The 25,631-nt window shown below is 44.5% G+C and overlaps 1 protein-coding gene across 5 annotated transcripts in view; it reads left to right on the top strand.

The window, feature by feature from the left end:
- Positions 1-25,631, top strand: part of CNKSR2 (connector enhancer of kinase suppressor of Ras 2) — an 805,595-nt gene that overhangs the window by 679,915 nt on the left and 100,049 nt on the right. The gene's annotated exons all lie outside the window — the stretch shown is intronic.

Genomic DNA, 25,631 nt, shown 5'->3' on the forward strand with positions numbered 1-25,631 from the left:
TAAAGTTTTTTTTTTGTCTTTATATGATGACTTTTTGGTGATTTTGAAAGCATAAAGGCAAAGGGTTACTATTAAACTACTTCACAATTGAGCATGGTTAGGAAGATGATGAAAACAGTAGACCCTTTGATTTTAAGGAGAGTCCTCAGTTGTGTTTGTAATGATCCAGACTATGGGGGTAATTCCAAGTTGATCGCAGCAGGAAATTTTTTAGCAGTTGGGCAAAACCATGTGCACTGCAGGGGAGGCAGATATAACATGTGCAGAGAGAGTTAGATTTGGGTGTGGTGTGTTCAAGCTGCAATCTAAATTGCAGTATAAAAATAAAGCAGCCAGTATTTACCCTGCACAGAAACAAAATAACCCACCCAAATCTAACTCTCTCTGCACATGTTATATCTGCCTCCCCTGCAGTGCACATGGTTTTGCCCAACTGCTAAAAAATGTCCTGCTGCGATCAACTTGGAATTACCCCCTATATGTATAGCGCACACCTATTCCGCAGTGCATTAAAGAAAATATTAGACCATTCACCTCAGTCCCTGCACCATTCTACATACAATCTATGGGGGTCATTTCCGAGTTGATCGTAGGTGTGCTAAATTTAGCACAGCTACGATCATGTTCCCTGACATGCGGGGGGACGCCCAGCACAGGGCTAGTCCACCCCACATGTCAGTCCGCCCCCCTCCCCCCCGCACAAATACAAACGCATCGCACAGTGGCGATGCCTTTGTATTTGAGGAGTAACTCCCGGCCAGCGCAGCTCCTGCGGCTGGCCGGGAGTTAATTGTCGTTGCCCGCCCCCCCCAACGATCCAGCCACGCCTGCGTTGGCCGGACCGCTCCCCCTAAACGGCAGTTTAACGCCGCCGTTCAGCCCCCTCCCGCCCAGCGACCGCCTCTGTCTCAGAGGCGATTGCTAGGTGACGAACACATTAAGGTTACATTTTGTCATAAGCCATTTAAACTACCAGCTACGCAAGCACTGGGAGAATATAAAAACTCTAAACTGTATGGTCGTGGTGGGAATCAAACCCAAGACCTCAGTGCTCTGAAGCCGTAATCTTTACAGTTACAACAACCGTGCTGCCCAAGGTTAAAATATGACCATTGAAATCACAATTTTAGATTACATTTTAACATCATTTTAGTGCATTAGTGCAGGTGCTGTCCTCTGGGTACTGCCCTCCAAGTATGGCAGAATTTTAGTGCTTAAACCCAGCACTACTACACCTGCGGCAGCTGCTCCTCAGCTACCAATTTACTAAACTTTCATATACAGAGGCTTCTGTTTACTTTTCATAGAGTATGAGAAGGAGAGTTGTCTGTTAATCGCCACAGGGGGGGGGGGGGGGGAATAATTATAATGATTTCTCTTCTCTTAAATGTAATACACTATTGTAGTAAAGTGACCTAGTTCTGTACTTTATGCTGTACTAAATATAATCACTATTATTGTATCAGATAACAGTTATGTACATTATGGAGGTAATACAATTACTTATCCCTGCATTGGAGGGGGTGAGTTGCCATTGTGATGGCATGTTGTTAACGCTGTCAATGGCATCAGAACTCGCCCCTTCGAGGCTTGGACTCATACCAGACTCAGACAGCGTCACCATAAGTGCGGCATATAATCGCACTTACTGAATTCCTCCCTAAGAGCTCTATTTATTATAGGATTCTATTTATCAACATTCACAGTCCGTAATAGCATGTGGAAGTCAATATTACAAGGAATGTGAAATCCTCCATATGTCATTGTGTCATTGCCATCTCACAGGGATCAATGGAAAAAAATAGTAAAAATATTTTTTTCAGTTGCCAGGCTTTTCATATATTTGTAAATACTTCTTTCAGTTCCACTGTGCTTGAACAAGGTAGCGAGGTCACAGATGGGCAGATCTCCTGAGGCCAACCAAAATAATGTAGACCCAACAAAAAAGGAAAAATTGTAATAATGCAATATATTTAGTTGAATAGGTTCACAATATGAAAGAAAATAATCAAGGTTAGTATGAACACTTTGTAAATGCAGGGATGTTACCTCAGTGCCACCCGGTGCGGCCCTGAAGAAGCTATGTGCGTGCCGTGAGATGGGGGTGTAGATTTTGGGGCGTGGTTTTGCTTTCCAACCTCTTTTTCGTCACTACGTTGGTCCTGGAGATGCGGGCTGCCCCCTGATACCATCAGTGGTTAACCTCCATGGCATAAACCCATTCACAGGTAAACCATTAATTGTTTCAGCCATCAATGGTCATCCTTCTGCTATGTATTAGTTAACCGCCTTCCAATCAGAGCCTGGCTCCGTAACAAGCATTATGGTGTGCCTTGTCTAGTAGTTTTATGCATGTCCATGTGCATTAAGAGGGTTACTGCACATGGACATTTACCTTCTTATAATTTTTTTATGGTTTGCTCTTCTTTATTTTATATCATCATGGTTGATGTATAATGTTCTCTAAATAGTATAAAATAAAGTCCCTGGTAGGCATCTGTCCATCTGATAGGAACTTTTGGACCTTTTGATGGGGTTTTCAGCATTTTATAGAGCATGTGTCAAGGAAGGTTTACCATAGGTGTATGAAACATTAATCTATAGTATAACAAAAGGGAGCCGAGCAACGATGATTTTAGTGAAGCAAGTCAGTAAGAGAATAATGGTAGGCAGGTTTTTTTTTACAGACTCCAGGTGCACTTCCTCATGGTGCTGTAGACTCTGGCATTGTGCCAGAGTCTACTGTGCATGTACAGGTCTAAATTCCTACTGCGCATGTGCGGCAGCCATTTTGCATGCGGGACTCCGGAATGGTAAATAATAAAACATGGGTGTAATGTGTGCTGTGTGGGCCCCTCTGGACCCAGGGGCCTGTGTGCACTGAACACATTGCACCCATTATAGAAACACCAATGATGGTAGGGCTCTACAGTGTACAATAGCCAAGAGTGGTACTGCAGTAGCTGTGTTCAGATTTTTGCAGTAGAACTATAGGCAGTCCAGATACCTGTATCCAAGGGAGTAGCTACCATGGGAGTGGTAGTGTGGTTGCTAAGGGGTTCGCTGCACCTTGGAGGTCCACCTCCCCCCTGCACCCAGCTTACCTCAGGGGACATGACAGTGAGAGAACAAAGTAACTGTTCCATTGCCTGCACCATACAGCAACTTGCTGATCACAGACAGCTGCACTCTCCTACTCATGGTCACTCCCACTATGTAACTATGGGGGCGAGACTACATGGGGTACTTCTGGGGACAACAATTAGTGTGGGACAGTGATTGATGTGTTATATAAGGATGACAGGAGTGATTATCCTTCCTGTAAAATGCTTATTAGTCACAGGCAGTCTTCAGCCTGTGTCTAGGCGGCAGTTGGCTGCACGGTCACCTGCCAGACTGATCAGCAGCAGCTCCCGTGTCCCTCCTCTCTCATATAGAAAGCTTCAGTCTGCAACTCTGCACTGGGGAGGAAATTACAGCTCATACCTCACATACGTCACCACCCCCATCTCTCCTTAATGCTCGTCCTTCACCTGCTTCCATGAGTCATTAGTAATATAGGTAAGTCTTTCCCATGAGTGCATCTACCCCCTGCCTCTCTAAGTGTGCCTCTGACCCTCCTCCCCATGAGTGCCTCTGCCTCCAACCTCCCCATGTGCACCTATCATCTCCCCTCCCCATATGTACCTCTGCCCCCTGCCTCACCAAGCATGACTTTGTACCCCCTCCCCATGAGTGCCTCTGACCCCACTTGCAATGAGTGCTTTTACTTCCTACCCCCCATGTTCATCTATCATCTCTCCTTCACATATATACCTCTTTCCTCCTCCCCATGAGTGCCCCTGACCACTGCCTCCCCAATTGTTCCTCTGACCCCCCTCCCCATGAGTGCATATGCCTCCTACCTCCCTATGTGTACCCTGACCTCCCCCAAGCCTGCCTCTGACCCACCTCCCTATGTGTACCTCTGGCCTCTTCCTCCGTATGTGTTCCTCTGACTCCCCTCTCCTTATGCTCCTCTGACCGCCTTTCTCCATGTGTTCCAATGACCCCCTCTCCCTATATGTAACTCTGCCCCGGCCACCATTCCTACTGTGACTTTGCCCCTTCCCCAAGGCTGGTGGCTGCTAATCAGAAGTAGCATGGACGAAAGTAGACAAGACCATGTTTAGAACCACATTATTGTACCTAAAGATGGCAGGCAAGAACAGTTTTCATTTAAATAATGAATAAAGGGATTATGTAGTAGGTACCGAGTTAAAGGAGCTATGTATTTTCAGCAAATTCACTGCTAAATTTAAAGCATTGGGGCCCCTTCAAATTTTGCTATGGGACCTACAAGTTTCTAGCGACGCTCCTGCCTGTATCTCTACATAGTCCCCAGTAAGCATCTGTATGTTTGTTCAGGCTAATCTGGAGAACCACTGGACGGATCATGATGTGGTTTTCACAATTCTATAAAGCATTTGTTGAGGATGGTTTAGGTGTATGAAACAGTAATCTATGACTAAAGGGAGCTTAGCAGTGATGATTTTAGTGAAGCAAGTCAGCTCTTGTGCGAAGCTAGGACAGGGCGCTAGTTTCTAATAACTGTGTATAATTGTAACTTTTTTTGATGGTTATTGGATAATTTGACTTTCACGGTATCAATGATTGACTGCGATGCACAATTGTTTGAGTATTCCTTTCTGTCCTTTTTTACAATGTCATACTGTAGTATTTCATGAGAGGGAAGAGTTTATTGTTGAATGACACATGCTACTAAACAAGATTATAAAAACACCTGCTTGCATATAAATACTAGAGATCTATACATTATGATTAAGAACATGTTTCAGGGACACAGTGAAGCAAGCCCAGGCACAAGTGCAATTATTGTACAAATATGGCGTTTGTCTAATAAAATAGTTATTTCTTATTAAAAGAATTTTGTTTGCAGTCCTCTGAATGTACATACAGTATGTATTGGTAAATAAAAGTGAAGATCGTAAGTGTTATCATTATATCATTAACCTCTCTTAGGTGCTGAGGGGTTTCTTACTCCTGAGCGGAACCAGTTTACACATTGCAACATCAATATCAGTCATTATTTTTTATGCAGCATCATACAAATTATTAGAGATATGCAACTTAGGCTCGACAGGTTCTCCTGCTAAGTTCGGATATGAAAAATAAATGTATTTGAAAGAAGATGTGGGAGATCTGGAAATTACAGATGTAGCCATGCTCATCGTGCTGTGATGCGGTATGTTGTATCACGGCATGCTGCATGGCGTGCCAGGCTGCGACTATTCGCAGTCGCCAGTCGCTTCATTAATTCCTCCTCCCATTCAAGCATCAAAAGAAACACAGAATAAAACAAAGGGAACTCCCAGGAGTAAATCAGGCTACCAGTAAACCTTTGAAATTAATGACATTATTAATATTAATATAAAAATAATCTGTGTTTATTTTGATGCTTTTTTTAATACTGTTTTTCATAATAATTATATATCCACACTTTAAAGTGGCTTTCTGTATTCAACACCAGCACCTAGCTCTTCTCATAGGTACACGGTGCCATATGAATGGACTTCCCTCTGGAAATGTGAGCATCTCTGAAATAATGGAGGCCAGCGAGGGGGAGGTCTTGCCCACTCTTGAACCCCATGTATTATTTTTTATGCAGATTAGGGTGTTAAGACCTGATGAACACACTGATCTTTGCTTATAAAAGTGATGTCATAGCCTACAACAATGTCACTACCATGCCCTCATCATTCCCGTGACCTCATCATTTCTGCTGCTTCCTCCATGGCTCACAGTAACCCTCTCCAGTAATCAGTACATGACCCCTTTCTAGTGGGGCTTGTCAGTCACAATTTTTTTTTCCAAAATATTTTATTAAAGTCCTCCAAATAAACATTACAAAATTGTAAAGAGAACATTGTGTAAATTGTATATACCATCACAGCGGTGACCAAATAGAAAAAATGGGAGTACACAACATACATAGGAGAAATGCAGAAAATTTTCCAATTTTCTAGAATAATCATATACTATAACAGATGAACTAAAGAGAAATTAGTGATCGATAACATTAAAAGAAAAACAAAAAACTGTAAATTATCAAAAGAGCGACAGCAGGGCTATATGATAGCAGAGATAGAACGAAACACAGCTGATTGCATACTGTTACTCAATTCTAAAAGAAAAAACAAAACAGGATTCAATAGGATAAACAAAATCAACAAAATCACTCGCCAAGTACCACAGGCCACCGATCCGTCCATAGAATTGTCCACCCAACTGCAAAAAGAAGATAAAGATATAAGGAAGATAGAAGAAGAAATGAGGGGAGAGAGGAGCGTTAAAGAAGGGGGAGAGTAAACGGTTCAGTCAGCCAAAGGATCCCGGCCATCAATTCGTTGGAGCAAATACCAAGAGGTGGATTGTAAACATTTATGTATTGTTATTTTGGTGTGGGGAGAAAGGGTATGTATATACTTATCCCAGTATGTAAAGAGCGTAGGAGTTAAGGTTTCCTTATGAATAGAAGCCTCCAGCCAATCCATAGTAAATAAAAAGAGTAATCTAGAGGTAGCCATAGAGAGAATGGGAGGGGTAGAATGAATCCATTGTTGTAAAATTGCTTTTTTCCCTACTGCTGAAAGCAATACAATCAGTTTTTTGTCAGTGTTTAGAATTCCAGGCTGGTCCGTCAGGTGTCCAAAGAAGGCCCAAGGAACAGTACATTGAAAGGGGATGCCTAAAATTGAGGTGCGATAGTGGTGTAAGGTACGCCAAAACTCTTGAATAACAGGGCAATCCCAAAGACAGTGTAGGAGGTCAGCTTCCGCCACGGAGCATTTATTACATCCGGCCCTGTCAGATATACCCATTAAAAAACCTTGTTTAGGTGAGATATAGGCCCTGTGTAACCGTTTATAGGCCGTTTCCTGATACATACTTGCCGGTATTAATTTAAGAGTCGTAAAAAAGGTGTCCAGTAAGCTATCTACCGTAGTGTGGGAACTTGAGAGATCCATTTTGCCAGGTCAGGAAGGTCAGTGTGGGGGTCTAATTCCAAACGGATACGGGCATATACAGATGATATGGAGTAATTATTGGAACGTAAAAGGGAATCTACAAGATATAAAAAATCTTGTTCCTTAAGTTGAGGAAGAATGGAATTCAGATAGTATATAGCCTGGGAATAAAAGAACATATGCAGAGGAGTATTTGAGGGCGTCAGTAGGTTACGTAAATTTAGTAGACCAGAAGAATACCAAGTACTAAAAGGTAGAGAGGCAACACCATTCTGAAATTCCAAATTCCCAAGTAAGGGTAGGGATAATGAATAATAATATTTAAGACCGAGAAATGTTCTAGCCATTTTCCACGCCTTGACAGTGGAATACAATCATAAATTGTCAAACTGGTGGGATTTTATTTGAGAGGGGCGCGCATAGTAAAAGGTAACCAAGGGAGAGGGGAGTACAAAGCTGAGATTCTAAGTTGGTATCCGTGAATATATCGCTACCACTGAGCCAATCCATGGCAAAGCGAAGAAGGCAAGCCAAATTATATTATTTAATATTAGGTAGATTTACTCCTCCTTGACGTACAGACTGCAACATTTTTTTAAGACTTATTCTAGGTCGCTTACGGTTCCATATAAACTTGGAAAGCAGGGTATTGAGTAAAGTCAGTCACAATTTTAATATACAATGATACCCACTCGTTCATAGCTAGAGTTACAGAAGTTACTTATTTTGCTTACTAATTTATTATAATGTCTAGTTGTTTTATATGTAAATAGTACATGTCTAATGCAGTTCCAGATTGTCCCATCTAAGACACTAGTCAAGCATATGCTGTAAAATTAAAAGGGAAAAATGTAGACCGTTATTCTGTATTGGATGTAACTTCATTTGCACCACACACAATTTTTCACCACTTAACTGACTATTTTTCCCTTCAAAAACGTTTATACAATTGTTTTTTTTTACATTTTATTTAATATGGTTTAAATAGTATTTTTAAAAAATATTTAAATATTATATTATGCACATCTGCAGAACGGATCTCCTCATCAAATACTGAGGCACACAGTTTTGCGGCACGGTCGCTTGTGATCTGACCATGCCAGTTAAATGAGCTGACTTGCTCATGAATAAGGTTAGTAGGGGCATGCAGACGGAAGTCTGCCCCATCCCCTACAGATACGCCTAGGGGCCTGGTACAAATTTCCAGGCTAATGAAGGATACATTTCTGCACCATATTAAGCTACCAAATTGCAGAAACTGAAGTGTATTGATGCAGTTTTCTTTATCTCTGTAATACCGGCCTCATGTATCTTTTTTCCGTTACCCCCGACGCCACATTTATCCCTATACAATTGTTTCCAAATTATCTTTTTGGATGTTTTCCCAGTCCCAGTGATTTGAAGATAAGCTTTAGCTTAGAATGTTTTCCGGAGTGGAACTATTGAAGGTCATTGATGTATGATTGTCTTGCTGTGCGCTAGTAGATTGAGGTAATTAGACATGACAGGTCAGCTGTCACATTAAGGAAAGAATACTTTTCTGATTGTTTGGACTTGGATACCTAGTGGGATATCGGAAGGTGCTCTCGCTCATGAGATGTGCTCGCATTGTGTTTCTGATATTACTGCATTTTTCTCATGCCAGCAATTTCTTTTACAAGTCTGCCAATTACACCCCCATTGCTCTTTTGTTAGACTGGACTTCTGTATTAGACAGGTTACCCTTTGTTCTGGTGAATAATTTGTCTATTAATCTGTTTCGTTTTAACGTATAATTAAGTATAGATTCCTAAAATCATTTGACTTTTTTTCTCCCATGTTGGACAACTTCTGCAGATCCCACTACTTGAAGTCTTAGTTACAAATATGAAGTAGTTACTCTTCGCTTTCTGTGCCAGGTTGGGTATGTGTGATCCCGGCATCGACATGGCCGGTGTGTGGGGGGGAAGCAACAAGCCGCTTGTGGGCTCGCTGCGCTCACCACAGGTTCTATTCCCACTCTATGGGTGTCATGGACGGATGTAGGGGGAGGTATTGTCAGAAACCGCTGGTTACATAACTACATCCCTTCCTGTCATGCAAGCAGTAATACACCCTACTAGCATCCAGAGTACATCGCTGCTTGCTAGGGTGCAGTCACCAAGGATGCTAGTAACAATGCCAACATCAATAATATCTCCTAGAAATTGTCAACATGGACAGACTGTCGACATGAATGTCAACAAAATAAACGTAACCCATATGTGCAGGAAACTGTAACATGTAATTGCTGAGCTATGTGGACTAAAAGGAGCATATATCACCTGTTATATAATAACATAGTATCTAAGGTTGAAAAAAGACAATTTGTCCATCGAGTTCAACCTATTTGTGGTCTCGTATGCAGGATTATTTTGGTCTAAAATTTTGTCTGATGCTGATGTCAGCCGTTGCGTTTTATCTCTCTTTTTATAATAACTATAGTGCGTGACTATGCACCATAACCCTGTATATCAGGGCTGGCCAAACCGGTCCTCGAGATCTACCAACAGTTCATGTTTTCCAGACCTCCTGGAGATCTGTAGAATTGTCAGTTAGGAATGAATGCAGCACATCTTCATTAGTAGTGATTACACCTGTGCACCAGCTAGGTGGTCTGGAAAATGTGAACTGTTGGTAGATCTCGAGGACCGGTTTGGCCAGCTCTGCTGTATATCCTTATACATTAGGAATGTATCTAACCCATTCTTAATGGTGTTGACTGAGTCCGCCATTACAAATCCCTCAGGCAGGGAATTCCAAACACGTATTGTCCTTACTGTGAAATAGCCTTTATGCCGCATTGTGCGGAATCTTCTCTCCTCTAACCTAAGCGAGTGTCCACGAGTCCTCTGTGCTGATCTTACCAAAAACAGGTCCCACGCAAGCTCTGTGTATTGTCCCCTTATATATTTGTAGATGTTGATCATGTCCCCTCTTAGTCTCTTCTTTTCCAGTGTAAACATGCCTAGCCTTGCAAGCCTTTCCTCGTATTCCAGCGTCTCCATGCCCTTAATTAGTTTGGTCGCCCGCCTCTGAACCTTTTCTAGCTCCTGGATATCCTTTTTGTAGTATGGTGCCCCAAATTGTACACAGTATTCAAGATGTGGCCTCACTAGTGATTTGTATAACGGGAGTATAACACTCTCGTCCCTTGCATCAATTCCCCGTTTTATGCATGCTAATATTTTATTAGCCTTCTTTGCTGCAATCCTACTTTGGGTACTGCTGCTTAGTTTGATATCTATGAGAACACCTAAGTCCTTTTCCAGTACAGAATCCCCTAATTTTACCCCATTTAATCTGTAGGTGTTATTTTTGTTTTTGCTACCACAGTGCATTACCTTACACTTGTCTGTATTGAAACGCATTCACCATTTGGCTGCCCATGCTTCTAGTTTACCTAAGTCATTCTACAGAGACTCAGCATCCTCATCCGTATTTATAACCTTACACAATTTGGTATTGTCTGCAAAAATTTACACCATGCTCTCTAGACCTTCTGTTAGGTCATTAATGAAAATGTTGAACAATAGTGGTCCTAGTACCGAGCCTTTTGGCACACCACTTAGCACTTCAGTCCAATTTGAAAATGATCCATTAACCACAATGCGCTGCTCCCTGTTATCTAACCCAGGCATGTCCAAACTGCGGCCTTCCAGCTGTTAAGAAACTACACATCCCAGCATGCCCTGACACAGCTTTAGCATTCTCTGACAGCAAGTGTCAGGGCATGCTGGGATATGTCGTTTCGCAACAGCTGGAGGGCCACAGTTTGGACATGCCTGATCAAACCAATTTTTAACCCAAGTGCATATTGTGCTCCCTAGCACTATTTCTTGTAGCTTATAGATAAGTCGCATGTGTGGTACTGTGCCGAAAGCTTTGGCAAAGTCTAAAAAGATTACATCTACCTCCTTACCCCGATCAAGGTTCGCAATTACTGTTTCATAAAAGCCAAGTAAGTTGGTTTGACATGATCTGTCCTTCACAAATCCATGTCGATTCCTTTTAATGACCTTATTGGCATCAAGGAACTTCTGCATACTATCCCTTAGAATATCTTCCAATACTTTCCCCCTATAGATGTAAGACTAACTGGTCTATAATTACCCAGTTCAGCTTTACTTCCCTTTTTGAAAATAGGCACTACTTCCGCTATATGCCAGTCCTTGGGAACCATACCTGATATAACTGAATCTTTAAAGATCAAAAATAGCAGTTTTGCAAGTTTGGAGTGAAGCTCCATTAGAACCCTTGGCTGAATTCCTTCGGGACCTGGTCACTTATTAATCTTTAAATGTTTTAATCGGTCACAGACTACCTCCTCACTTAAATAAGTACTTATCAGTGGGATATTATCATTATTGAGATTGTGTGCTAGTTCCTGAATTTGGTCCTCTCTTGTAAATAAAAAATAAACGAAACCCCTATGTGCAGGAAACTGTAACATGTAATTGCTGAGCGACGTGGACTAAAGGGAGCATATATCACCTGTTATATACTCTCCCCAGGGATGCCAAAACCTAACCCCCCTCCCCACAGCTTAACCCTAACCCTCGCTCTGCAGCCTAAACCAAACCTCCTCCCCACACACCCGCATCTTACCGCTCCTGTGCCCCGGCATCGCGATGTTCCGGCGGGGGTATTTTGACAGCCTGGATCCCAACCAAGTCAGTTAGTCAATTGAAAAGTGGGAGATATCTTCATAACTCAGACGTAAATGACACACAACTTGCAAGGCCTTAATATTTATAATCACTTCTTAACATCTAGGGTTCTTCACAGGAGTAAATAAATGTGACACTGGGGCAGATGTACTAAACTTTGGAGAGTAAAAAAGTAGAGAGAGAGATAAACTACCAACCAATTGGTTCCCAGCTGTCATTTTTGAAACACAGTCTGTATTACTCAGCAGTTACAGTAGGAGCTTATTGGCTGGTACTTTATCTCTCTCCACTTTATCACTCTCCAAGGCTAGTACATCTATCGCAGGGTGTGAAAGTTCAGACTGCAGTACAGGAACCAATGAGGTAATTCTGGCTGTGACCAGCGGACTTCAGGGATTCAGTAGTTGGAAATTCCTATCCAGCCAAAACTATCGCATTCCTGACATGAACAACATGCCTGTTTACTAACGGGTCTGGGACTGAGGGTCGACAGCAAAAAGGTCGACACACCTTAGGTCGATGCCAATTGGTCGACACACCTTAGGTCGACATGGACAAAAGGTCAACATGGACAAAAGGTCGACAGGAACAAGGTCGACATGGAAAAAGGTCGACATGATTTTTTTATGTTTTTTTGTTTTTTTTGTGTCGTTTTCTTCATAGAGTGACCGGGAACCCCAATTAGTGCACCGCGTCCCCGCGCATGGCTCGCTTCGCTCGCCATGCTTACCGTTCCAATCGTAGTCCACGTGGATCGTTAAGTATGAAAAGGTTCAAAAAAAGAAAAAAAAAGTGAAAAACTCATGTTGACCTTTTTCCATGTCGACCTTGTTCCTGTCGACCTTTTGTCCATGTCGACCTTTCGAACATGTCGACCTAAGGTGTGTCGACCAATTGGCATCGACCTAAGGTGTGTCGACCTTTTTGCTGTCGACCTGGAGTCCGGATACCTTTACTAACTACATAAAAATGTAAGCGATCCAGTTACTTGTAAAAGATTTTTTTATTTCCCCTGACGACAACCTCCACAAGTCAAATAAAATCTATGTATCTTTTTCAAAGTCCGCAGTGTACTCTTAATCAAATTAAAAAAAAAAATACAAATGTTGCAGTTGGTGATCTTCATAAACATGCCAATACGATAAATCATAGTTATTCTTTTGCAATAGACATAACATTATTTTATTGGATAAAATACAACCTCCTCCTGAGAAAGCTACAGTTTTCTTCCACAAAACGTATACATGTTACAGATTATTTTCTTAATCCTGACGACATCTATATTTTTAACCAATATTTTCTATAAAATGACCATTCCATAAGTAGCAGTTATAGCACCACTGTCCCTGTGAGTTACTTTTAGTGTATAATGGGGATACTTTAATTAAAGAGGAAAAAGGCCATTGTTATACTGACTGCCACGATTACAGAGGAAAATGTATTAAATTATTGAAACATTATATATATCTACATCTGTAGTTGGGATTCAGTGAGGTTGCACTTGTTCCTGTAAAAAGGAATAGTTTCGTTCAGGATTTGAAATTTTCCTAAGTTCTCTGTTTGGTGACATGTATAAACAGAGGTAGACTATAAGGTTCCACCATTCTTGATTGAAAATAGGGAACGTAACATCATCTAATTTCAACCAAATTTATATATATTTTTTTGAAGTCTATCTAGATATTATATTTATCGAATTGAATATGTGATTGGATGTAATCATTGGATATTCTAAACCTTTCTAATCAATGGTAATCACTCCTACTATAAGAACTGATTCCAAACCCCTGATGAAGTCCTAACGGACGAAACGCGTTGGGTTTTGCAACGTCTGGTTAACAAAGTCCTTATCACAAACATCTGGTTGGAGATACATCCATTTCGAGTTCTGACTGTGATCACCTGGCTGTAAAATCCTCACATCCAACTGTAATTTATGTATAAGATTGTAATATTGTTTTATATGAATTTTTAGAAGGTTGTGTCAATAACGAACGCTTAGGATAAATATCGTTTGTTTCTGTACAATAAAAACTTTTAATTATTGTCATACAAAAGGCATATTGGCTCCCACGAGAATCCATTTCTATTTGTAATCTACTTTTAATACCTTATCTGACAGAGGGTATTTCTTGTTGGTTTGAGACTAGAGGTATAGCGCAAGATATTAGGGTTGATTTTTTGTTTTATATATATATATATATATATATATATAGACAGGTAGGGGTCCGGCACAGCCACTTTAGACAAATATAGCTCTGGGTGCCCTCACAATGAAATCGATGCACAGAGAGTAGGTGCGGCACTCCAATAAATTAGCCATGAAACTCCGTTAACCACAACGTTTCAATGCCCTTTATTTGTTAGGCATTTCCTGATGAAAATGCCTATAAAAAATAAAGGGCATTGAAACGTTGTGGTTTACGGAGTTTCATGGCTAATTTATTGGAGATCCGCACCTACTCTCTGTGTGTGTGTGTGTGTATATATATATATATATATATATATATATATATACAATACTGTGCAAAAGTTTTAAGCAGCTGTTGAAATAATGCTGCAAAGTAGTAATGCTTTCAAAAATATAAGTGCTAATACTTTATTTTTATCAATTAAGAAAATGCTAAGTAAATGAACAGAAGAGAAATCTAAATCAAATCAGTATTTGGTGTGACCACCATTTGTCTTCAAAACAGCATCAAATCTTCATTTGCACACAAGTACACTTGCACACGGTTTTTGAAGGAGCTCGGCAGGGAGGTTGTTCCAAACATCTTGGAGAGCTACCACTGATCTTCTGTGGATGTAGGCTTGCTCAAATCCTTCTGTCTGTCACTGACCTAGGTTGGGGGTGTTGTGAACTCGGGGGTTCTTCCGATGGTAGGGGAGAGGAACCACAGTTGGGTCGAAACAGGGATGGCTTGATATAGGTCTTCCTCATACAGGACTCTGACAGTAAAGCTTGGTGAAAATATTAAAGGACTTTATTGCAGGAAGAGAGCAACACAATGTCACATAACAGAGAAGGAGCGTATGGAGGAATGTCCCGGAAGTACTTGTGAGTGATGGCAAAAGACACTGGTGACTGAAGAACTTGAGAGCGGTGGTTAAAAGACACTGATGATTTGAAGAACTTGAGAGCGGTGGTTAAAACTCTGATAATTTGAAGAACTTGAGAGAGGTGGTTAAAGACACAGATGATTTGAAGAACTTGAGAGCGGTGGCTAAAGACACTGATGACCTGAAGAACTTGAGAGCGCTGGTCAAAGACACTGATGATTTGAAGAACTTGAGAGCGGTGGTCAAAGGCACCGATGACTTGAAGAACTTGAGAGCGGTGGCCAAAGACACCGATGATCCGAAGAACTCGAGAGCGGTGGCTAAAGGCACCGATGTCCTGAAGAACCCGAGAGCGGTGGTCAAAGACACTGAGGACCTGTATAAATTGAGAGCGAGGGTTAAAGACACTGAAAACTTGTATAACTTGAGAGCGAGGGTTAAAGACACTGAAGACTTGTATAACTTGAGAGCAAGGGTTAAAGACACTGAGGACTTGTATAACTTGAGAGCGACGTTTAACCTGCAGCCCACGCTGACTCCAAGAAGCACTGATGACTGGAGCGCAGTGGAACCCAGCAGCGGCTGGGAACGCTGGAAGCTGTGCAACAACTGACACCTAGACATGCCGGAGACACTGGGGTAAGCTGCAGAGAGATCCGCCGAGGACAGAAGCACTGGCATCCACTTCAGGGGAAAAGACGATACCCAGGCGCCGAGGCGCTGCCCGGCGTCTGCCTTTGAATCTCCCGCCTCCGCTGGATTGGCGGAACAGTCTGATGACGTCACCTGCTCCCCGCCCACGTGATGCCGGGTGTCATGGTGGCGCCCCTGCCCCGGGGAACCGCCGGGGGCCGCGCCAGCCAGGCGCCGGAGCCCGTGGACCACCGAAGGTGGAGGCCGCAACACAGACCAGCAGGTATGCAGGGGTAAGCGCGGTGAACGCCGCCTATGGCGTGTGACAGTACCCCCTCCTCCAGGAGTGGCCCCCGGACACTTTCCAGGTTTTGTTGGATGTCTGGAATGGAAAATCCGCACCAGTCAGGGAACCATAACTTCAGTAGCCTTGACCTAGCTCCTCTCCTCGGGGCCAAAACCTTTCCACTCCACCAAATACTGTAGATTCTTGTGACGATAACGAGAGTCAAGAATAGCTTTGATTTCAAAGTCCGTTCCATCTTCAGACTCTGCAGAGGTTGGCCTCGGGGACTTTAAATGGAACCGGTTTAAAACAAGGGGGCGAAGGAGGGAGACGTGAAAGGAGTTTGGTATCCGGAGGTGGGAAGGCAATCCTAATTTGCAGACAACCGGGTTCAGGACTTGTAACACGGGGTAAGGACCAATAAACTTCGGGGCGAACTTCATAGTGGGCACCCTTAACCGGAGGTTGCGGGTGTAAAGCTATACCCTGTCTCCAACCTTGTATTGGGGCGCTGCTCGTCGCTTCCTATCCGCAAAGAACTTATAGCGGCCGGAAACTCTCTTGAGATTGGCTGAAGTGCAGAAGAGTAGAGGCTGCTGCAGGAACATCCTCCGGAGGACAAATGGGTAATTCAGGAACTTGAGGATGGAACCCATAATTAATGAAAAATGGGGACTCACCAGTCGAAGAGTGGTACAGATGATTATGGGCAAACTCGGCCCATGGCAACAGTTCCACCCAATCATCTTGCGAAGGAGAAAGATAAACAAGGAGAAAAGTCTCTAAATCTTGATTGACGCGTTCAGTTTGCACATTGGTTTGTGGATGGTAAGCGGATGAAAACTTGAGTTTTATTTGTAAGGCCGTACAGAGAGCTCTCCAGAATCTTGCAGTGAATTGTACCCCCCGGTCAAAGACAATTTCCTGAGGTAAGCCGTGCAGGCGGAAATGTTCTCGGATAAATAACAAAGCCAACTTGGGAGCTGATGGTAACCCAGTCAAAGGTACAAAATGTGCCTGTCACAACTGAGGGCCTGAGCTGACGGGAGGCAGGCTCAGTTGTAGGGGCTGAGATGTACCGGAACCTGGGAGGTTGTATCAGACCCCTGGACATGTAAGTAACATGAAGAATAACCGCCCGAAGGCGTGACCACGACAACTTGAATAAAAGTCAATGATGTTTATTTATGACAAACTCCATGCATCACAGTAGCAGTAAAAGAAACATAAAATCAGCAGAGAAATAATACAGTTCCTGGGTACTACAGGGTGGCAGGGGCCACAGAGCTCTGGTAGTATGAGACAGTTCTTATTATCTGCGAGTTGGAAAGTCCTTACCAGGCCCGACTGTAGCAATGAAGAAAGCCCAGGATCGTACCAGCTGGTGTTCCAGGGAAAGCTGGACTGCTGTAAATAAAATAGCTGCTGTGGGTTCTGGTTGGAACCAGACAGATGTTGGCACGGAGTGGATACTGGCTGGAATCAGTTAAATAATAAATAAAGCTTGAGAGCGATGCAATATGAATGAAATGTAGAGTTTGAGAGCGGAGAAATAATAATACCGGTGGAGAGTGGTAAACTGTAGAAAGGACACCGGCCCTTTAAGAGAAGCTGTACTCTGCTGGAAGCTGGGCTGGAAGCAGGTAATGTTGTAGCTGGAAACAGATGAATCCACAATGGATCGGAGAGTCAGGCTACACCGCAGGTGGAATGCTGGTGCGGGTCTCTATGGTGGAAGTCTTGAGACAGGAGCTGGAACCTGGAAGACAATTACAGGAGAGAGACAAACAGGAACTAGGTTTGACAACCAAAGCACTGACGCCTTCCTTGCTCAGGCACCGTGTATTTATACCTGCAGCAAGGAAGGGATTGGCTAGGCAATTATGCAGATTAACAATACTGACAACAGATTGGAGGAAATGATCAGCTGACAGAATCCAAGATGGCTGCGCCCATGCAGACACTTGGAGGGAAGTTTGGTTTGTAATCCATGTGGTAATGAAAACAGTAATGGCGGCGCCGGCCACCGGAGACAGGAGACGCCAGGCTGACAAGTGCACATCCAACCACGCGGACACAGCGGAGGCCGCGGCTGACGTAATCGCCACTCTGCATGCAGAATCTCAGGGACGGCGGCGGAGGCCGCGGGAGACGCCATGCCAGATGTAATATGGCGTTACTGTGACAGCGTCTCAGAGAGACAGGAGAGGATGCAGGAATGTGAACATTAGGATAACAGATGGGATCCGGTCCTGGAGCGCTGAGCCAGCCTTAGGAGGCATCTGATGGGAAAGAAATGGCGTCCAGATACCCGGATCGTGACAGCACCCCCCCCTTTAGGAGTGGCCCCAGGACACTTCTTTGGCTTTTGAGGAAACTTGGAATGGAATCTCCGGACCAAGGCAGGAGCATGGACATCAGAAGCATTGGTCCATGAACGTTCCTCAGGGCCGTAACCCTTCCAGTCAATAAGATACTGTAGTTGACCGTAACGGTGACGTGAGTCCAGGATCTTGGCTACTTCATACTCAATGCCTCGTTGAGTTTGGACTTTCGGAGTTGGAGGAAGTGAGGAATGAAACCGATTCAAGATCAGCGGTTTCAACAGGGAAACATGGAATGTCCTGGGTATTTTTAAGAAGGGAGGCAACTGGAGTCTGTAAGCAACAGGATTGATGACTTGTTCAATCTTGAAAGGACCGATATAGCGAGGTGCAAACTTCATACTGGGAACTCTTAACCTCAAATTCTTCGTGGATAACCATACCCGATCACCCACCTTGAGAGCAGGAACTGCTCGACGCTTCTTATCTGCAAACTTCTTGTACCTGAACGATGCCTTGAGCAGAGCTGATCGTACGCTCTTCCAGATATTGGCAAACTGATGCAAGGTGATATCCACTGCGGGAACAGAAGTTGCTGGAAGCGGTTGGAACTCAGGGACTTTAGGGTGGAATCCAAAGTTAGTGAAGAATGGTGTTGAAGCAGATGAAGAATGATACTGGTTGTTATGACAGAACTCGGCCCAGGGAAGTAATTGAACCCAGTCATCTTGAGAGGAGGACACATAGATGCGGAGGAAGGCCTCCAAGTCCTGATTCACCCTCTCGGTTTGACCATTGGTCTGAGGATGGTAAGCCGTGGAAAACTTTAGCTTGACTTGGAGGACTTGACATAAACTTCGCCAGAATTTGGCTGTGAATTGAACTCCTCGATCTGAGATAATTTCTTCAGGAAGACCGTGGAGTCGGAAGATCTCTTGTATGAATACTTGAGCCAACTTGGAAGCTGACGGAAGACCGGTGAGAGGAATGAAGTGTGCCATCTTGGTAAACCGGTCAACTACCACCCAGATGGTATTGAACTTGTTGCACATGGGTAAATCTGTAATAAAATCCATCGACAAATGGGTCCAAGGTCGACGGGGAACAGATAGTGGAACCAGTTGCCCCGCAGGCGACTGGCGGGGTACCTTATGTTGAGCACACTTTGGGCAAGATGCAATAAACTCCAAGACGTCCTTTTTCAGAGTTGGCCACCAATAGGACCTAGAGATAAACTCCAGGGTTTTTTGGATACCTGTATGTCCGGCAAAACGGGAAGCATGGGCCCAATGCATGAGCTTCTTCCTTAGCATCGGTTTCACAAAACTTTTCCCTGATGGGGGCGTAGAGTCCATCCCTACCGTGGAGAATGCCATCGGATTTATAATAGGATGCTTGTCTGAAGACTCTGACTCATTTTCTTGCTCCCATGAGCGGGAAAGGGCATCGGCCTTGCGATTCTGAGAGCCCGGACAGAACTGGAGTTTAAAGTCGAACCTGGAAAAGAAAAGTGCCCATCTGGCCTGACGAGGGTTGAGACATTGTACGCCTTTCAGATATAAAAGGTTCTTGTGGTCTGTAAGTATGGTGATTGAATGAGAAGCTCCCTCCAACAGATACCTCCACTCTTCTAGAGCGAGCTTGATGGCTAGCAACTCCTGGTCGCCAATGGCATAGTTGCGCTCAGCTGGGGAGAACTTCCGGGAGAAGAAACTGCAAGGGTGTAAATGGCCATCTTTAGCCCTCTGAGATAACACCGCTCCTACTCCAACGGAGGAGGCATCCACCTCTAAGATGAAAGGAGAGTCGATGTCAGGCTGTTTCAGAACAGGCGCAGAGATGAACCTTTGTTTTAAAAGATGAAATGCTTGCATGGCTTCTTCAGACCACTTGGACGGGTTAGCACCCTTCTTAGTGAAAGCAGTAATAGGCGCCACAATGGTGGAAAAGTCTCGTATAAACTTTCGGTAATAGTTGGCGAACCCCAAGAACCTCTGGACCCCTTTGAGGGTTAAGGGTACCGGCCAATTTTGGATTGCTTGTAGTTTCTCAGGATCCATCTCTAGTCCGGAACCGGACACAATGTACCCTAGAAACGGAATGGACTTGACTTCAAAGACGCATTTCTCTAATTTGCAATAGAGATGATTGACACGGAGACGGGACAGAACCTCTTTAACCCAAAAACGATGTTCCTCTAAATCGTTGGCAAAAATGAGGATATCGTCTAGATAGACCACGACATGATGGTATAGAATGTCTCTGAAGATCTCATTGACAAAATGCTGGAAGACAGCTGGAGCATTGCTCAATCCGAAGGGCATGACGAGGTACTCATAATGTCCGTCACGGGTGTTAAAGGCGGTCTTCCACTCGTCACCCTCCTGGATCCGGATGAGATTGTACGCACCTCTCAAGTCCAGCTTTGTAAAGATGGTAGCTCCGCTAACTCTGTCAAAGAGCTCAGTAATCAGGGGTAAAGGATAACGGTTCTTGATGGTAACGTCGTTCAAACCTCTGTAGTCGATGCACGGCCGCAGACCACCATCTTTCTTCTTTACAAAAAAGAAGCCTGCGCCGGCTGGAGAAGAAGAAGGTCGAATGAACCCCTTTGCTAGGTTCTCTTTAATGTATTCCTCCATAGAATGCGTCTCAGGCAGAGACAACGGATAAGTTCGGCCTCGAGGTGGAACCTTCCCTGGAACGAGATCAATCGGGCAGTCCCATTCTCTATGAGGAGGAAGGATATCAGCAGAAGCTTTACTGAACACATCCGTGAAATCTTGATATGGAGGAGGTGGAACATCTGACGACCTGGGGGAGGAAGAACAGACAGGCAATACTTTAAACAAACATGTCTCAGCACAGGAGGAACCCCATGCCAGGATTTGCGTAGTCGTCCAATCAATTGTAGGATTGTGAAGACGGAGCCATGGAAGGCCCAGGACCACAGGATGTGTGGCTCTTGGAATCACTAAAAAAGAAATAAGTTCGGAATGAAGAACTCCCACTCTCAGACGAACTGGTAGAGTCCTTAAAGAAATAACTGCATCAAAAATTTTGCTGCCATCCACGGCAGTTAAAGAAATGGACGAAGGAAGTCTCTCGGTGGGTAGGGACCACCGTTTAACATAGGCTTCGGTAATAAAGTTCCCAGCTGCTCCGGAATCAAGGAGGGCAATGACGTTCCGATAACGTTGAGCAACTTGAAGCGAGACTGGGAGATTACAATCTTGAGGAGATGGAGAGGAGATCATTACTCCTAGCCGGCCCTCTCCTTGGCGAGCTAGGATTTGGAGTTTCCCGGACGTTTGGGACAGGCATTAATGGTGTGAGACGGAGCTGCACAATAAAGACAGAGAGACTCGGAGAGACGTCTTCGGCGCTCAGCAGGAGTTAAACGGGAACGGCCAATTTGCATGGGCTCATCTTTAGTTGGTGACAGTTGGCGAGGAGGAGGAGCAGAAGATTTTGGAGCAGATGATCTTCCACACTCAGTTGCTCTCTCTCTGAATCGTAAATCAACTTTCGTGCAGAGTGAGATTAGCTCATCTAACTTAGAGGGTAAGTCTCTGGTAGCTAACTCATCTTTAATACGCTCAGATAAGCCATGCCAGAATGCAGCATACAGGGCCTCGTCGTTCCATGCCAGTTCGGATGCCAGGATCTGGAACTGTATCAGATATTGTCCTACAGTACGTGACCCCTGGCGTAAACGGAGAATCTCGGATGAAGCTGAGGTTACCCGGCCTGGCTCGTCGAAGATGCGCCTGAATGTTGAGACGAATGCAGTGTAAGAAGATAGCAGGGTGTCGGACCTCTCCCATAACGGTGATGCCCAATCAAGGGCTGAGCCACTGAGAAGAGAAATAATGTAGGCAATTTTTGTACGGTCACTGGGAAAATTGCCAGGTTGTAGCTCAAACTGAATCTCACACTGGTTGAGAAATCCCCTGCAGAATCTTGGAGATCCGTCAAATTTTGCTAAGACGTGGAGCAGAAATGGGTAAGGTGGGTGGGGTTATAGCTGGAGTCACTGTGGTTGACGCACCAGACGCGCCTGATCCACGGAGAGTTGTCTGAATCCCATCCAGCCGAGTAGAGAGATCCTGGAGACAGCGGATGATGTGGCCCTGTGCAGCCTCCTGATGTTCTAGTCGGGCTGCCAGTTCTTGCATCGGCCTGGCCGCTTGATCCTGGTCTCCAGCTGGATTCATTAGGTCAGTGCTTACTGTCACAACTGAGGGCCTGAGCTGACGGGAGGCAGGCTCAGTTGTAGGGGCTGAGATGTACCGGAACCTGGGAGGTTGTATCAGACCCCTGGACATGTAAGTAACATGAAGAATAACCGCCCGAAGGCGTGACCACGACAACTTGAATAAAAGTCAATGATGTTTATTTATGACAAACTCCATGCATCACAGTAGCAGTAAAAGAAACATAAAATCAGCAGAGAAATAATACAGTTCCTGGGTACTACAGGGTGGCAGGGGCCACAGAGCTCTGGTAGTATGAGACAGTTCTTATTATCTGCGAGTTGGAAAGTCCTTACCAGGCCCGACTGTAGCAATGAAGAAAGCCCAGGATCGTACCAGCTGGTGTTCCAGGGAAAGCTGGACTGCTGTAAATAAAATAGCTGCTGTGGGTTCTGGTTGGAACCAGACAGATGTTGGCACGGAGTGGATACTGGCTGGAACCAGTTAAATAATAAATAAAGCTTGAGAGCGATGCAATATGAATGAAATGTAGAGTTTGAGAGCGGAGAAATAATAATACCGGTGGAGAGTGGTAAACTGTAGAAAGGACACCGGCCCTTTAAGAGAAGCTGTACTCTGCTGGAAGCTGGGCTGGAAGCAGGTAATGTTGTAGCTGGAAACAGATGAATCCACAATGGATCGGAGAGTCAGGCTACACCGCAGGTGGAATGCTGGTGCGGGTCTCTATGGTGGAAGTCTTGAGACAGGAGCTGGAACCTGGAAGACAATCACAGGAGAGAGACAAACAGGAACTAGGTTTGACAACCAAAGCACTGACGCCTTCCTTGCTCAGGCACAGTGTATTTATACCTGCAGCAAGGAAGGGATTGGCTAGGCAATTATGCAGATTAACAATACTGACAACAGATTGGAGGAAATGATCAGCTGACAGAATCCAAGATGGCTGCGCCCATGCAGACACTTGGAGGGAAGTTTGGTTTGTAATCCATTTGGTAATGAAAACAGTAATGGCGGCGCCGGCCACCGGAGACAGGAGACGCCAGGCTGACAAGTGCACATCCAACCACGCGGACACAGCGGAGGCCGCGGCTGACGTAATCGCCACTCTGCATGCAGATGCTCAGGGACGGCGGCGGAGGCCGCGGGAGACGCCATGCCAGATGTAATATGGCGTTACTGTGACAGCGTCTCAGAGAGACAGGAGAGGATGCAGGAATGTGAACATTAGGATAACAGATGGGATCCGGTCCTGGAGCGCTGAGCCAGCCTTAGGAGGCATCTGATGGGTAAGAAATGGCGTCCAGATACCAGGATCGTGACAGCGCCATCTTAGAGAAACGGTCAATAATTACCCAGACAGTATTGTGACCCTTGGACAGAGGCAATTCGGTGACAAAGTCCATAGAGATATGGGTCCAAGGCCTCTGAGGAATGGACAGTGGATGCAATAACCCCGCAGGAGGCAAATGAGGAATTTTGTGCTGAGCACACTGAGGACATGAGTTGACATAATCTTGAATATCCTTCTTTATAGTGTCCCACCAGTAAGACCTTCGTAGAAACTCCCACATCTTTTGAACTTTAGGATGACTGGAAAACTTGGAAACATGAGCCCACTGCAACAACCTTGGTCGAAATTTAGCTGGCACAGACATTCTCCCAGGAGGAGGACCCAAAGCGGTGGGAGCCGCTGACATAGAAACTGGAGTGGGAATCAAAGCCTTCTCAATGGAATTCTCCTCATCCGAAGCTGTTAAGGAACGGGATAAAGCATCAGCCTTGGTGTTAAAAGTCCCAGCTCGGTACTTAATAACAAACGAAAACCGGGTAAAGAAGAGCGCCCATCTAGCTTGACGGGGATTCAAGCACTGGGCCGTCTTGAGGTACAGCAAATTCTTATGATCAGTGAAAATTGTAATTAGGTGTTTAGCACCTTCCAAAAGATATCTCCATTCCTCCAAGCCAGATTTTATTGCCAAAAGCTCTTTGTCTCCAATGGTGTAATTCTGTTCCGCAGGAGAGAATTTGCGAGAATGGAAACCACATGGATGTAACTTCCCATCTGGAGCGTACTGCGAAAGCACGGCACCTATGCCTACCGAGGAAGCATCAACCTCCAAGAAGAATGGTTTTGAAAAATTTGGTTGTTGAAGGACTGGAGCGGACATAAAGGCTGCCTTTAACTGAGCGAACGCTGCTACAGCTTGGGAGGACCAATGACTTGGGTCAGAACCCTTCTTGGTCAGGGCAGTAATAGGTGCCACGATGGTAGAGAATCCCTTTATGAATTTCCGGTAGTAATTTGCAAAGCCCAGAAAACGTTGTACCACTTTCAAGGAAAGAGGCTGAGTCCAGTCGCGGATGGCAGTGGGTTTCTCTGGATCCATACGAAGCTCCGTGCCCGAAATGATGTAACCAAGAAATGGAACAGAAGGAACCTCAAAAGTACATTTAGAAATCTTGCCATAAAGATGATTCTCTCGCAATCGAAGAAGTACCTCTTTGACCTGTATTCTGTGCTCTGTGAGATTTTTAGAAAATATCAGAATGTCATCCAAATATACCACTACACTTAGGTATAGCATATCCCGAAAGACTTCGTTAATGAAGCCCTGGAAGACGGCAGGGGCGTTGCTGAGGCCAAACGGCATTACCAGATACTCGTAATGCCCGTCCCTGGTATTGAAGGCCGTCTTCCATTCGTCCCCCTGTCGGATACGTATCAAATGATAAGCTCCCCTTAAATCAAGATTGGTAAAAACTCGGGCTCTGCGAACTCTATCAAAAAGCTCCGTAATGAGCGGCAAAGGATACTTATTCTTGATGGTGACATCATTTAGACCACGATAGTCAATACATGGTCTCAGCCCTCCGTCCTTCTTCTTCGCAAAAAAGAAACCTGCCCCCGCCGGAGAAGTAGAGGGGCGGATGAACCCTTTCTGTAGATTAGACTTGATATAGTCCGACATAGCTTGGGTCTCGGGCAATGATAAGGGATAAGTGCGACCCCGAGGTGGCATTTTCCCCAGAATGAGCTCAATGGAGCAGTCCCAGGGTATATGCGGTGGTAACTGATCGGCCGCTTGCTCCGAGAACACGTCAGAAAACTCCCGATAGTCCTCCGGAATGAGCCCTTCATCTGACCTGGAAGATACACGGAGCGGATAGACTGGGGTGAGACAATTTGAATGACAAAAAGAACTCCAAGATATTATTTGTGTCGAACTCCAGTCGACGTGAGGGTTGTGAAGTTTAAGCCAAGGAAGGTCAAGAACCAGATCGTGGAGCATCTCCCGAATCACTAGGAACTCTAGGTGTTCTTGATGCAGAGCTCCCACTTGCAGTTTGATTGGTACTGTACAACTTGAAATCAGACCGTTAGAAATTTGGGTACC

This window comes from Pseudophryne corroboree, chromosome 2, assembly GCF_028390025.1.
Source record: "Pseudophryne corroboree isolate aPseCor3 chromosome 2, aPseCor3.hap2, whole genome shotgun sequence".
NCBI classification, from domain to species: domain Eukaryota; kingdom Metazoa; phylum Chordata; class Amphibia; order Anura; family Myobatrachidae; genus Pseudophryne; species Pseudophryne corroboree.